The 16,337-nt window shown below is 36.8% G+C and overlaps 1 long non-coding RNA gene and 1 pseudogene across 1 annotated transcript; one reads left to right on the top strand and one right to left on the bottom strand.

Annotated features, from left to right (window-relative positions):
• Window positions 1–156: 156 nt before the first annotated feature.
• Window positions 157–14,964, bottom strand: LOC106395522 (annotated as a pseudogene).
• On the top strand, window positions 1,843–5,215 carry LOC106395523. Its single transcript, XR_007323787.1, has 4 exons — window positions 1,843–2,884; window positions 2,961–3,070; window positions 3,229–3,427; window positions 3,514–5,215. It is a non-coding gene; the product is annotated as an uncharacterized LOC106395523 (long non-coding RNA).
• Window positions 14,965–16,337: the final 1,373 nt, after the last annotated feature.

The following is a 16,337-nucleotide window of genomic DNA, read 5'->3' on the forward strand; positions in this document are numbered from 1 at the left end:
AATTCGGGTTCGGTTCAAATTTTGGACTACTGATTTTATGCCCAATCCTAGGATCGGCTGTGATTTAAGTTTTTTTTTACTACTCATATCCTTAATATGTTATCAGCCAAAGCTGAAATTCCACAAAGCATTCGTTTTACTTGCTTTTTAGTGAAATTCGTGGAAATTATTTTTAAATGATGAAATACTAGAGTTTCATAATCGAAATATGTACTTAACATGTTACCACAAAAAGAAAGAAAGATAACATAGGTAGTGTAGTCATGCCCCTCCCATCACTACCATGTTCGTATAGGAACCAATGGGTCAACGTCAGACGTGGGGGATGCATTATTAAACATGGCTGGAGCAGTCATACCAACATCCCTAGTCTCATCAGTGTTGAACGACATGGCTTGATCATCCTTTTCCTCATCCTCGTCCTCAATATGAATCTCTGAATCATAAGATGATGAACGAATCTTCTCTAGCTCGATTGAAACTTCCTTCATGTTTGGCCGCTTGCTCCCCTTCCTGCTTAGACAACTTCGAGCGATTTTTGCAACTGCCACCACTTGGTCCAACTTGCTTTCGTCTTTGATTCGATCATCAATGATGTCAACCACTCTGTTTCGTTTCATGACGTCCATGAAATGAGCCGCCAAGCCTATTCCTTCTTCAGACCCGGCACGGTACAATGGTTTCTCTCCGTAATGAGCTCCACTAATACAACCCCGAAGCTGTATACATCACTCTTGTCAGTGTATTGGCTTGAAAGGAAGTACTCTGGATCCATATACCCAAAAGTGCCTGCAACTAATGTTGTCAAGTGAGTTTGATCAACGGTTACCGATCTCGAGGTTCCGAAATCAGATACTTTGGCTCCGTATTTCTCATCTAACAGTATATTGGTAGTCTTGATATCTCTGTGGTATATTGGAAAAGATGCAGCTGAGTGCATGTATGAAAGTGCACCCGCCATCTCTATAGCTATGCGAAGACGCACTTCCCAAGTCATTATGTAATCATCTGACTCGTCATGTAAGCGCTTGAATAGATCTCCATTGGGAATATATTCGTAAACCAAGACTGGTACTTCCGTCTCAAGACAACATCCCAAGAGTTTCACGATGTTCCTGTGGTTAATCTGTGAGAGAAGGACGACCTCGTTGATGAACTCCTCAAGCCTATCTTCATCCACAACTTTGGATCTTTTAACTGCAACAATTCTCCCATCAACAAGCATTCCCTTATACACAGTTCCTTGGCCGCCTTGTCCAAGCACCCTGTTCTCGCTGAAGTTATCAGTGGCTTTTTTCAACTCCTTCGAGCTGAAGATTTTTGACATCTCTACATTACCGTCCTTTGTAGTTAATTGTTGGTTCAACAGTAAACCTCCATTACGTTTGAAGAACTTCTTGTTACGGATGATCTTCCTTCTCTTCTTGACAAGCTTGTACAACCCGAATGTCCCGACAATAAACAGTAATCCCAACAGACCTATAAGAATGCCTGCACCAACCACATATAGTTAAACATAAGCATGCTCGGTCCGGGCCGCACAACCGGATGAAACATCCGATTTTGCCTCTAAATTTTAATTTTTAAAGATCTATTGACTCAAATCAATTTATCATTTTTATTAATATCTATACTATATTAAAAGGGTTATATGAGCATCAGAGAGGATGTCCACGTCAGACAAAAAAAACAGCCAATAGAAAAACAGCTCTCCGCCACGTCAGATAGGCAATGACAAATCTAACTTTTTCCAAAATGAATCCCGGCCCCTTTCTCTTCGTCTTCTCCGTCTCTCGACATTCCTAGATCCAGATTTTGTTTCTCCTTTTCTTTTCTCATTCTCTTCCTTACTTCATAGTTGATAGTACTTTCTGATTTGTGTTGAGAGTAACCAACACGGCAAGAGATGTGGAGGTGAAGTGTGCCATGGAAGACGACGGTGGCATAAGATCGTTGAGGTGTAGCCGAGCACAGAGACGTCGGATCTGAAGATAGAGGACCATAGCCATCTATCCCACCAACCACCGTCATCTCTATCTCTCTCTTAATTCAACGGCGGAGGAGGATAAGTATTAAATCCCGGTCCAATTACCGGTATGAAAGATACTACAGGTATGAAAGATTGTCCATTTTATCTAAAAACTGTTCGCTTCGGTTATGGTAGACATGGCATTTACAATCAATTGTCCTACTCATTCCCCACTGATTGTAAGGTGCAGTTTTTAGATTTATGTTTTTTTTTTATCAAGTTTGAGAGTGATTAGCCATGTCCATTTCAGTGGGGTTAAACGTTTTTTATTTTGATTATCAGGCCAGAACTTTTGATTGAAGATTTGATAAGAGAACTCAGAAGCTACACGACAAAAAGTCAAGATATATGCCAGTGAATATGTTAACTAACCTGAATGTGATTTTATGTTTATACTTTCTTGAATTCATTTTAGGTTTGGTTTAACTTTGTCTTCGTATTTTGATTCTCAGGCTAGAACAATGGATTTGAGGGCGAGCAGATCCACATGGATATCAAGATCCAAATCAGAAGCCAAAGATTCAGGCGAATAAAGATAAGTAGAGATGCGAGAGACGTGACCAACAGCTTCTCGAACAAAATCCAAAGAGACCACATAATTTCGCAGAGGAGAAGCTACAGTAGAGAAGATATGTGGTCAGATCTCTGTTGGTTGAAACATTGGGTATGTTTTCTTCTGTGTTTAGTGCTTAGTTGATCGCCACCTGTCTCTGTCTCATTAGTAGATTTTTATTTGACAGTACCACTAGAGTTCTGAGATCTGGTTGCAAGATTAACTTCCTTAGGAGGAGGAGGCAGAGATTAGCCTCACTCGAGAAGAATAGAAAGAAGCTTGCTCCTGCCCCCAACAAACCGGTTAAGATTTCATTAAAAACCCTTAGTGACTGAGATTAGTTTCTGACAAAATGCTTGAATCATTTTTTGCTTGCAGGACACGTTTTTGATTGCTCCTGGAGTTAGCGTCCTGGCCGGGACGCTTTCTGCTGCTGAAATTGCCTCTGTCATTAACAAGTATGGATCTCCTCGCCCTAGAATGGAAAGGTAAGACTAGAAGAAAACAAAAAAAAATTGCTTTGATTAGAACGAAAGAAAACATCAAGGTTAGAGTTTTTAACAAAGAGCATCTAGAAATGCAAAGTTAAGAGCTATTGAAGATTTAAGGAAGGCTAAACTGAGAGCTTGAACTTTCGATGAAGCAGCAGATGGAGGAGAACGGAAGTCTTTGCAGTAGCCAAATGGTCGAGCGCTCCTCAAAAATATTTTAGAGATGCAGTGGTCGAGATGATCATAGAGAATGGTATCAACCACCAGGAAGAACTCAAAGAGGTTCTCATTTGTTATCTCAGATTCAACACCGACGAATATCATGTCGACATGAACATCAATATGTTTCAGCAGGTGCACATTGATTTAATTTTCATTAATTTTGCCGTAGAATAGTCATATATCCCTATATATAAATGTGTGTCTGTGTGTTGAATCAGATGTTTAAGACATGGGAAAAAATTATGGAGGAAAGACTAAGGGGCAAACAAAATGATACTTATAGCAAACTTGGGAGTGAAGAAACTGGTGTCTCAGTGAAAAAGGTGAAAGCGGAGTGGTGGGGGAAGTTAAGGAGTACTAGGTATTAATGGCCTGTTTCTTTTCTCGAGATGCAGATCTTTTTTTCAAAACACGTTTAGTGTCATTTGAGGTTTTGGTTTTGTTGCTGAGAAGGTTCTATGGCATTAAAATTGAGTTATGTTTCTCATGGCCATCCAAATCGTATATAAAATTGAGTAAATAATTTTTATTAAATTTGCATCTATGATGTCAGAGGATACAAAAACATGTGGCTGACCAGCGTTGTGGATTATTTTTGTTATCTGGAAAAAAAGGACATGGATTTTCAAATCAGAAATCAGTTTTTTTTTAAGACTTTAACCATCATATTTTACAACTAAATTTGAATTTTTATTTTTCCAGAAATTCCAATATTTTATGTATAAGGCCACATAAACTCAAGAATGCACGATTCATTAAATAAATACTTTTACGTTCAAATAAAATAAATTGTTTTAGTGAATATTTTATATTGAAATTTTCCTCTTTACTGCTATATGACATATTCATGTTAAACACAACAACATTAGGTGGTTAGTGAAATTCAACAATCAGAAAAAGATTTTCAATAAACAAGTATCATCAGATAAAATTTAAATTTTATAGTTGATTTGGTTACGAAGATAGAAAAACCCTTCAAAAACATATTTCTATGAAAGATTTTGCTCATGCAAAATGGTCAATGCTACATATATTACATTATTTACATTTTAAATGTATAAAATATATATCAAAATAATTTATATAAATGGCTTGCAAGTATTAAAAATGAGAAAATAAAAGATTCCAATTAGCCGAAATAAAGCAGTACTAAATACATATGAAGAACTCGACCATAAAACAGTTTTACCTTTTCAATTTGTAAATAGTAAAAAAAATTCTCAAAACAAAAAATATATAATCTCATATTTTTATAATTATATTTTCTAAATCTACTTAAACTTATACCTACATATACAACTAATTGGTTGGCTAGCTATACGCTAAATAACCTCTAACTGTTAATAATGATTAGAATGTACCAAAATTTGAATATATAAATAGAAATCTAAAGAGAACAATAAATAAACTTATTATTGGAAAACTAAACAAATCCATAAAAATAAAGATAATAAACTAGGGTCAGTGGCTACAATCAATAGTTTAAATCAAGTGGCTACAGTCAATAGTTTAAATCTCAAATTTTTATTTTGCCATGAAAAACAAATTATTTAACTAATTTATTAATAATAAATTAGGACTTTGGACAAAAATTAAAAAAAATAATTAAATAGCAATTACTATTTATAAAAGAAAGTTTTGGCTATTAAAAAAAACTTTTAAATCTAAAAAATTACATTGCGAAGATTTTCTTTAATTGTTACCTCCAGTCTATTATGTATATACTATTAGATTTCCATCTTTATTTATAATATTATACCAATTAAGTTTGTGTAAAGGTCAATTTAGGTTAGATCATTACCAATTTATGCATTTGGCTTCTCGCTATACCACCACAAGAAAATACTCCGAATTCCGACGGAGCTTCCGACTGACACCAAGGTCGTCGGACATTTGCGACGGAATACTGACAAATTTCCGACCAAATCCAAAAAAATGAAGTCGTCGGAATTCCGTCGGCCATTTCCGACGGAATTCCGACGACATACGGTTCGTCGGAATTTTCCGACGACTTTTCGACGACATACGGTTCGTCGGAATTTTCCGACGACTTTTCGACGACATTCCGATTAACAGCAAAGTCGTCGGAATTCCATCGGTATTTTCCGACGGAATTCCGACGAACCATGTGACCGTTGCCGACAAATACATATGACCGTTGTATAGCCGTTTGGGATTGGACAATTCCGACGGAATTCCGACGGACTTCTTTATATCCGTCGGAATTTCGTCGGAAAGTCGTCGGAGGTCCGTAAGCAATTTCCTATAAATACAACCCCTCCTCATTCAACTCATTCACACTTCATTCTCTCTTCATTCTCTTTAGTCATAACAATTCCGTGAAAATCATGTCTTCAGAAGTTTATTATCGTTCGTGGATGGATAAACCTCATTTGGATCCGAACACCAATTTGCTTACGGAAGAATACGTTCAAGGGATTGGAGAATTCATGAGGCTTGTTCAACAGCAACCGGATGCAAAAAGTGGTATGTTAAGATGTCCCTGCTCTTCTTGCAATAATAATAAGGTTATAAAAGAATTTGATGTTTGGACTCATTTGTATATGAAAGGGTTTTCACGTAATTATAAAGTTTGGTACCTTCATGGGGAAACTGGTTATGAATATGGTAGTACTAGCGAACCTCAGCCTGTTAGTGAACCTCAGCCTGATATTAGGTTAGAAGAATCTAGAACGGATATAGATTATGGTGTAGGTACTGAGCAGATGGTACATGATCATTATAGAGGGGAAGAACCAAACCCCGAGTCTAGGAGATTTTTTGACATGTTGGATGCAGGAAAACAACCTTTGTATCAAAATTGTAGAGATGGTCATTCAGTCTTATCATCTGCAACTAGATTAATGGGTATTAAGACAGACTATAATTTGGCTGAAGAATGTATGGATGCGATTACTGATTTTGTCAAAGGTATTCTACCTGAGGATAACCTTGCACCGGGTTCATACTACGAGGTTCAGAAACTTGTTGCAGGTCTTCAACTACCGTATGAAGTGATAGATGTATGTATTGACAACTGCATGATCTACTGGAGAGCGGATGAGACACGGAATGTATGCAAATTTTGTGGGAAACCTCGTTATCAGGAGACGAGGGGAAGAGTTCCGATCCCATTCAAAAGAATGTGGTATTTGCCTTTGACGGAAAGATTGAAGAGGTTGTATCAGTGTGAGCGCACAGCAAAAGCAATGAGATGGCATGCAGAGCATTCCACAAATGGTGAGATTAGACATCCTTCAGATGCAAAGGCTTGGAAACATTTCCAGTCAACATATCCAGAATTTGCGGAAGAGAGAAGAAATGTTTATCTTGGATTATCTACTGATGGTTTCAGCCCATTTGGAAAGCATGGAAGGCAGTATTCTCTATGGCCAGTTATTGTGACACCGTACAACTTACGGCCGAGCTTGTGCATGCGACGAGAGTTTTTGTTTCTCTCAATTCTAGTCCCCGGGCCAGATCATCCTAAAAGATCACTAGATGTGTTTCTTCAACCACTAATATATGAGTTGCAACAACTATGGGCGCATGGTTTTGAGACATACGATGTTTCGCGCAAAGAAAACTTTCAGATGCGGGCAGTACTTATGTGGACAATAAGTGACTTTCCAGCATATGGTATGTTATCTGGATGGACAACACATGGGAAGCTATCATGTCCATATTGTCAAGATGACACAGATGCTTTCCAACTAAAGAACGGAAGGAAAACGTGTTGGTTTGACTGTCACAGACGATTTCTACCACCTGATCATCCATACCGCAGGAGTAAGACTTCGTTTACGAAGAACAAGCAGGTGTTTGATGGTCCACCTGAGGAAGTTAGTGGGAAAGATTTGTTGAAGCAGTTTAGGTATTTTGATGCAGAAAGGACGCCAGATGTAGGTGGACATGAAAACATTCGAGTCAATGCGGTTGGAGAGCTACATAACTGGCACAAAAAGAGTATTTTCTGGGATCTACCATATTGGGAGAGTCATCTATTGCGGCATAATTTAGATGTCATGCATATTGAGAAGAACTTCTTCGATAATCTGATGAACACAGTCCTTAACATCCAAGGTAAAACGAAGGATAATTTGAAGTCAAGGTTGGATTTAGTCGATATTTGTGATCGTTCTGAACTTCACGTTGATGAGAACGGTACGGCCCCTTTTCCCATTTATCGGCTAGATGGTGCTAGAAAAGAAGAGTTCTTTGATTGGATTACAGAGAAAGTGAAATTTCCTGACGGATATGCATCAAATTTGGGGAACTGCGTTGATAGAAGCGAAGGAAAGTTTACTGGCTTGAAGAGTCATGATTGTCATGTAATTATGCAGCGCCTCCTTCCGTTTGCCTTTTCAGCATTATTGCCACGTAATGTTCATGAAGCAATTGCAGGGATTAGTGTTTTTTTCCGTGACTTATGCAGCAGAGTATTGACTGAAGAGGGTATTAATAATTTGAAGACAAACGCACCAGTCAGCATGTGCAACCTTGAGAAGATATTTCCTCCATCATTCTTTGATGTAATGGAACATCTTGCTATTCATCTCGCAAGAGAATTGGAACTTGGTGGTCCTGTGCAGTACAGATGGATGTATATTTTTGAGCGTTATATGCATCATCTGAAGAAGATGGTCAAAAATCAAAGCAGGGTGGAAGGATCTATAGTGGCACAGGTGATCAATGAAGAAACTGCAATCTTTGCTGAAAATTATTTTCCACCAGAAGTGCAAACAAAACACCGAAGACCTGCTCGGCATGATGATAGAGGGGAGAGAGCAACATATCATGTTACTGTCCCAAGCATGTTCAAGGAAATAGGACGACTTAGTGGAAAATTCACGAAGCGGAGACTTACGGACACTGAGAACGCTCATTTGCAAACATATTTGCTCACCAACTGTGAAGATGTTCTACAATATGAGAGGTAAAAATATTTATTCATTTATTGTTAGATTAATATTCAATAAATTTATTTCATATTGATAATATTTTTGTATATAGTGTATATATGGCGGAGTTGCGTATGACTCACAGGCATGCAACAGAAGATGAGCTTCGACAACTTAGAGATAACGGATTTGCTGCGTGGCTTCGTAGTTATGTGAGTCATATATCCTATTACCCTATGCAAATGATTAGTTTAAATTTAATATATATAAACTAATTAATTTTGCAATCATATATGTTTTTTTTTATAGGTGAATGATGGTTTGGCCAGAGGTCTTGTGTTCGATGATTGGATACGCGAATTTGTGCAGGGACCAAACTATGTGGTCAAATCATATCCTAAATTTTGTACGCGAGGATATGCATTCACAAGGAAAGGTCATTCTAAGACAACATATGATGCTGGTGTTTCATCTTCTTCTGGTGACGATGTCTACTACGGCAACATAAAAGAAATATTGGAAATCCAATTTCCTGGAATGGTTGGATTGCGTTGTGTAGTATTCTATTGTGATTGGTATGACACCACCCCAGATAGAGGAGTGAAGATTGATGCGTTTGGTGTTACATCAGTTCATTCGCGGCGGAAACTTCAATATTATGATCCCTTCATTCTTGGTTCGCAAGCTGATCAGGTATGTCAATATATTCATAATTTTTTACCAATATAATTAATTAATGTTATATATTGAACTAATACTTTGTATAATTGATATGTATAGGTGTGCTACATCAGTTACCCTCGGGTGACGTACAGAGACGATCCATGGGTTACTGTAACGCAAATCAACCCAAGAGGACGAGTGGATGGAACTTCTGATGATGATGAACCATTGCAACCAGAGTCTACCAGCAACGCCCAGGCAGTTGAAGATTTGGAAAATGTTCAACTCGTTGAGAATTTGACTGTGTTTGGACATGATGCTGTCGTACATTCAGAGCCGGAAGCCGAGGTTGGGGAGTTTGATGAAGATTCAGAAGATTCTGATTTTTTTTTTTTTTTTTTTTTTTTTTTAATGGTCCGTCGGAAATCCCTCGCAATATACCGACGACATAGCGACGACAACGGGTTTCATTGAAAATTGGAAAGGTCGTCGGTATTTCGTCGGAAAATACCGACGACATGTTTTTCTATAAAGTTTCAATCATAAAAATCTATAAATTTAGATGCCAAAACTATGAAAATAACACATAATAAGTGTTTAGTATAGTATTAGATCGCAACCGTTCAAATATAACAACTCATTAAAATATTTATGTATGCATATCATTGTTTTCATAACATCTCATCTTAACATTATGTACTTATACAATCATATTTATATAAGCTTACACTACAAAAAATATTGTTGTGTAAAATCGTGTTATAAAACATTTTTATTGTTAAATCTTTATGCAAATACTATATATATTATCAAAGGTTTGGATTTTGCATTTAGAAACTTGAAAAGAACACCCTAAACACTAAGTCGTCGGAATTCCGTCGGAATATACCGACGGAATGTGTCCGTCGGAAAATACTGACGGACACGTTCCGTCGGAATTTCAATTAGCCCGGGAGAACCAAACCGCTTGAAAATTTTCGCGAATCGGCATTTGGTATATTTTAAATATACCGACGGAATACCGACGAACCCGTGTCCGTCGGAATCCACGGAAATAAAAACCCTTCTCCTTTCTTCTTCGTTATCTCCGCGGCCTCTCTCTCTCAAAACTCTCCGGCGATTTCGGCGATTTCGGCGACTCTCCGGCGATTCCGGCCTCTCTTCACCGGCGAATCCTCTCCTCACCCTCCTATCTCTTCCCCAAACCCCAAATCATGTAAGAATCATCCCAAACCTTTTTTTTTTTCAATTGTTTAGGGTTTTGGAAGTTGATCTCGGATTTTAGGTTGTTTGATTGAACATTTTAGGATTGAATGGATAGTTTAGGATATATAAGTTAGGATTGTTGTTTTAGTTTTTTTTGGAACATTTTTTGATTTTTAAAAACGTTTTTTGATTTTTAAAAACGTTTTTTGATTTTTAAAAACGTTTTTTTGAAAAAAATATAAATATTTAACACCATTTTTCTTCATTTATAAATTTTAACAACATTTTTCTATATTTATAAATTTTTTATAATTTTGTATACATATATATATATATATATGTAAATCATGTATAGTAAAAATTTTAAAATTTTAAAATTTTTTATATTTTTTTTTAAGTTTCCACTAATAAATATTTAACAAATTTTTTTTTTTAAAATATAAATATTTAACAACATTTTTCTTCATTTATAAATTTTTAACAACATTTTTCTATATTTATAAATTTTTTATAATTTTGTATACATATATATATATATATATATATAAAAGGTTTAATAGTTTTTTTTAAAACGTTTATAAAACCTTTTGTAAATATATAAATGAAAATATGTTTGATGGGTTAATTTTTTTTTTTAGGGCCGAGGATGAAGCCCGCCCCGCAGCCCGTCTTCGACGTAGTTCGGTGAGCGGTTCCCGTGCATCGGTATCGTCTCATGACTCGGTTCCCGCATATATTCCCGCTCCAGCTCCCTCTGCCCCTCACGCTGCCCCTCACGCTGCTGCTCAACAGGATCCGGGGGTCATGCCGGTTCATCTATTGGTTCAACAACCAGGTCGAGAGCATCTCCCGTTTCTCCAACTCAACCCACGACGAGGCCATAGCACTTGGTTAGTATTTTTTTTTATTTGTACCGTTATATTTTTTGCTTTAATTAACTTGCTAACTTGTATTTTTTTTAAAGGTTCACCAAGTCGAAAAATGGCATTAGCCGGAGCATCAACCAGATGATGTACTCCATGCTCCGTTTTGGATATCCAAAGTGGAGTGTGATCCCTTCCGACGAACGAGAGTTGTGGTTTCGTCAGTTTGCGGTATAGTAACCCTTCATTTTTTTTAAGTTTTTACATTTTTTTACATATATTTACTTATTAAATTGTGTTTGTTTTGTAGCAAGAGTTCAACTGGCACTCCGATCTTACGGAAACAGTCCGTAAGAAATTCAACGAAAAGGCCATGGACTCTTACACAAAGCAGATAAACGCGTGGAAGACAGTTTGGCAGAAGAACAAGAAGCCACGGTTCATCAACGGGGGGGTGTGGGAGCAGTTGATAGCTCATTGGGAGAGGGAAGACACTGCAGAGACGTCTTCTAGGAACTCCAGGAACCGGAAGAGCGATCGTGGCGGGAAAGGTATGTATGTGCACAACCTCGGCGCTTGCTCCATGTCTACTAAGGAGGATGAACTTGTAAGTTTTTTATTATTATTTATCTTTATATTTTTTAAATAAATATTTTATATATTTTTTGGCTAATAATGGCGGTTTTTTTAGATCGAAGCAAATGACGGTAATCCCGTTGATCGTCTCCAACTCATTAAGGTGGCTCACACTAACAAGACGACGGGTCAAATTCAGGACCCCGTGATCAGAGGTGTAGTTGATTTGGTGGAAGCTGAGATAGTTTCTCAATCTCAGCCTCTCTCTGATGACGGCGACTCCACGGGAGCTTCAACCAACCTGTCTCTATTGCAAATAAATGAGATGGTTGAAAAGGTAATTTTTTTTATTAATATATTTTTTTATAATGTCGATTACTTACTTGTCCATATTTACTTACTTTAAATATTTTTGTAGGCGGTTCCTAAAAGGAAAGGAGGCCGTTTAGTTGGGTTGGCCCGTCGTGCTTCTTCGTATCCGGCATCTTCTTCGCAAGCTCCGTATGCCGATCCCATGATTCTCGAGGAGCTACATGACAAAGATGAACGGATTGGGGCATTGGAGGAGCAGAACACCACTATCCTTTCGGAGAATGCCACTATCCGTTCGGAGAATGCCACTATCCTTGCTGAGTTGGCATCCCAGAAGAAGTTCAACACCGAGATTATGCAGAAGCTAGATCGTTTGATGTCTTCGAGTTCATCTTAGTTTATTTCGGCTTTATAAAACTTTCGGAATGTTTTTTTTTTCTATTTCGGTTTGTATGAATTTTAAACTTTATGAATGTTTTTTTCCTATTTCGGTTTTTATGAATTTAAATTTTATAATATTATTAGTTTTAAATTTCCAATTTTTTAAATTTATTAATATCAAAAAATATATAAAAATGCAAAATTAATTTGTAAAAAAAAAAGGGTATATACCGACGGACAACGGTCGTCGGAATATACCGACGGACATATATCCGTCGGAATTTACCGACAAACTCATTTCCGTCGGAATATACCGACGAACGTGGTTCGTCGGTATATTCCGACGACCGATGTCCGTCGGTAAATTCCGACGCCCAAAGTTCGTCGGAATAAACCGAGGAACCACGTTCGTCGGAATTGTAGTTTTCCGATGAACTCTGGTCTCGTGTAGCCGCATCGTAATATCGTCGGAAGTTCGTCAGAATGACGTTTCTCGGTATTCGTCAGAAAGTCGTCGGAATTTCTGACGAAATTCCGACGAATTTTTTTTTTCCGACGAAACGATACCGACGGACGGGTTCGTCGGAAATTCGTCGGAATAGACCGATTCCGACGAATTTCCGACGATTTCGGCCATCAGAATCCCCCTGTTTTCTTGTAGTGTACTACCTCCATCATAAACTGCTTAATATTTAACTTTAAGAGTCTAAAATAATAATCGAAGTATGTTTATACTCTAACATACATACGATATTGCAAGGTTGTGTATTTTATACACAATACTAATGACAAATATATCTGCATGTGTAATGCACATAATCAATCCAAAGTACTTTATGTAGTATCTAAGCATGAAATCGTTTATAATGAAATCTTCCACAGGTTTTACAGTATTATAATAAACACTTATTTACAAAATAATAAATACCAAACACATTTTAAAATTGAACTATCATATTAAAACAAATAAATGATATAATATAGCACATAATAAAAGTACTCTATTTTAAACTTCTATGTTTAAGTTATACTCCCTCTATTTCAAAATTATCAATGTTTTGGATAACAAAAAAAGTTTTAAAAGATATTTATTTTTTTACATTCTCAATGTATTTTTACTAGGTTATAATTGTAAATTGTAAATTGTAAACTTTGAAATAAATAAATTATGATTACTGAATTTTGACCGGTTAAAAATTATAGAAAATAGTTAATCACAAAGAATGATATATTTATAATCAATATATAAGATAAGTTTTTATATGTATGAAAATTTAAAACTTACATCTTTTAAACATTAATTTATAAACAAATAAACCGCGCTTAGCGCGGTAAAATCTCTAGTTAACGTAAAAATATTTATAGTCCTTTAAATCTTAGATCCAGTCTGAACATAAATATAATATTTCTCTATCCAGGCTTGTAGTTAAAAAGGGGCCACTCACCTTGAAGCACAGGGGTTTTGTCTGGCTTGATTATCTTGGGCTTAGGATTGGACCTGTACCCGAGTCCAGGCGCGTTTTCACAAGTCTCTCCTTCTCCGCAGATGTCAGGACTTTTGCATGCATCGTCGTCTAGACAATTTTGAACAATAGTTATTAATGATGATCTCATCTAATGGATATACTTTTACGGAAACAAAAGAAATAAGACAATCATGTTCATGTACCTGTGCAGCCAGATTGAATGTATGGGTTCCCTATGTATCCGCTAGCGCAATAGCAGTTGGTATAACTCATCCCAGAGAAATCACCATTATAGCAAAAGCAGCTAGTATTCGTCATGTAAGATTGAGCTGTGGTAGACTTAAAACAACCCCAGAAGTTACTAGAGCGAGAATCCGAAGCATCAAATACGGAGAACCATCCTAGCTGTACAACCGCATATCCATCAGAATGAAACTGTTCTGGCTCCCTAACATTCGCTGGCGAATACATGCTGTTACTCAAAAACGCAACTCTGCAACCTTCTCCTGATGTACCATTAGAGTTCTCCATGCTGAAACCAATAACCTGAGGACGCTCCAACGGTATTCTCGCCTGGAAACATCTGTAACCATTACAGATCGAGTTTGTTATTTGTTGATTACGTTTACTGTCTTCGTAGCTGGATTCACAACCTATGATCTCTGACTCGATATCTGTCAGTGACGCCTTGGTACCGCGGCCAACCGCCACGAGCCGGTTATCGTCTGTGATGAAATATGGACTTTCTCTGCCTGTAACGTTCAGAACCTGGGATGAGTTTCCGGATACTTGACTAGTAGTACAACCCAAGGAAGTCACTGGACCTTTGATGTGGACCACTCCGTATAGACCATCAGAGATCTTCTGATTCATTGGAAAAGAGATGTTCACCACCTCCCTGTTGAGCCTAGACAGGAATGGAACGGTTGTGACAGACGATCCGGAAGTGTTGATGGTCTTGCAGACAACCTCGAACCAGCTGTTGAGATAGCATTCCTTCCGGCCAATCCCGAACGGGAACGGTATAGAGACTCTTCCACAGGTTGTATTACAAGAAGTTGAAGAGTTGCCTACTTGAGGTGGAGGTGTTGATGCTGCCGTTGAGCCACTGATGAGCTGCAGAGTTAAGACATAAACCACAATACACAGTAATCTGCAAGTCTCTGTCATCATAGTCTGCTTCTTCTATATGGTATCTATGTTTTAATCTTAGTCGATCTATTTTATTGTAAACAAAAATTGTCCAAGTAACGTTTTTAAAGAAGGAGAGTTTGGAAATAGACGCGTAATGGTGGGCGAATAAAATTTTGATGATGTGTTAATATTTGTTTTTCTTGTCAACATAATCTCCGTTCGGGGACCTCTATTGCATGTAGTATAAAATAGCGGCCTATAATTATGCCCCCACCTTGACTACACCACCAAAGATTACGTCTAAATCTGGTCTTGTGGAGAATAAGCTAACTTCTCCACGACAACAAGCTATGAACACACCCTGGAATTTTGTAACTGATGGGATAAGAATAACACGCCATACCTTTAACTGATAATAATAACACGCCATACCTTTCTTCCAAGGAAATCGGTCAATTCATAACATCAACATGATGTCGCGGTCTCGATCAGTACATACATTCGCACCTTGTGGTAAAACATACATCAACGCATAATATATTAAAATTTCATACGCCAACTAACACAATTTGGCTTTTATACACATTGACCAATTATCTGTTAGTAAAAAGTAACAGAATCTGAGTTGTCCGTTACATATTGATTACGTGTCATTATAAAATATTAGAGTCATTCTCCGCGATACGCGCGGATACGTGTATGATGATCAACAATTGCATAAAGTTGTAAAGTACAGGAGATAAGTTGTAAAGTAAAAGTTTGGTGTAAATCATGTTTAGAAACAGAGGAAAATTGTTATTATTATCAAGAGCAGATATTAAGGTCTTAAAACAGAAAAGTGAAACTCATAGATAAGTTGGTGGACTTTTTGACGAAGAGGGCGTGTAGATGTGATGAGATTTTTTTGAGTTGGAGTGCCTGAAATTGTTTTAGAAAAATCAGTGAACATAACTTAGTAATATAAATCAATTTATTTAATTCATAGTATAGGTAGACGTACTTGAAAGTGGTGAGATATCCATCATCAGGGAATGAGTTTTAGATCTGATTTGTTTTTGTTGATAGCGAAAACACTGAATAGCAAATAAATGCGAATTATTAGTTAAATAACAACTTAAAACATCTTGAATGAGATGTTGAATTTAAAATTTTACTTACTCTCATGGGAACGAAGGCGGTTGAAGATTTCTTTGTAGATTATGTTTTTCACTTTTTGTATCGGTTTTTATGAAATATATAATTTTGTGTAAATTTTCTTCTATGTTCAAGTTGTAAGTGTGATTATGTTAAGAGAATGAGATTGAGTTTTCAAATACCAAAATTCTTTTTTTTATGTCAGGGTATTTAATAAAGTGGAGAATAAGATCTTAATTTTGAGGAAATCTTAGTCGAATATATTTTGTAGTTGTTTAGAACAATGTCAGTAATTGTTATTACTAACACTTGTTGTTGTTTTTTTTGTTATATTTATGTTATATTTGAGGTTGTTATAAAAAAAAGTGTTATATCTGATGATTTATTTTTGCTTTACGTTATGGTG

This window comes from Brassica napus, chromosome C5 (genome assembly GCF_020379485.1).
Source record: "Brassica napus cultivar Da-Ae chromosome C5, Da-Ae, whole genome shotgun sequence".
Classification (NCBI taxonomy): Eukaryota; Viridiplantae; Streptophyta; class Magnoliopsida; order Brassicales; family Brassicaceae; genus Brassica; species Brassica napus.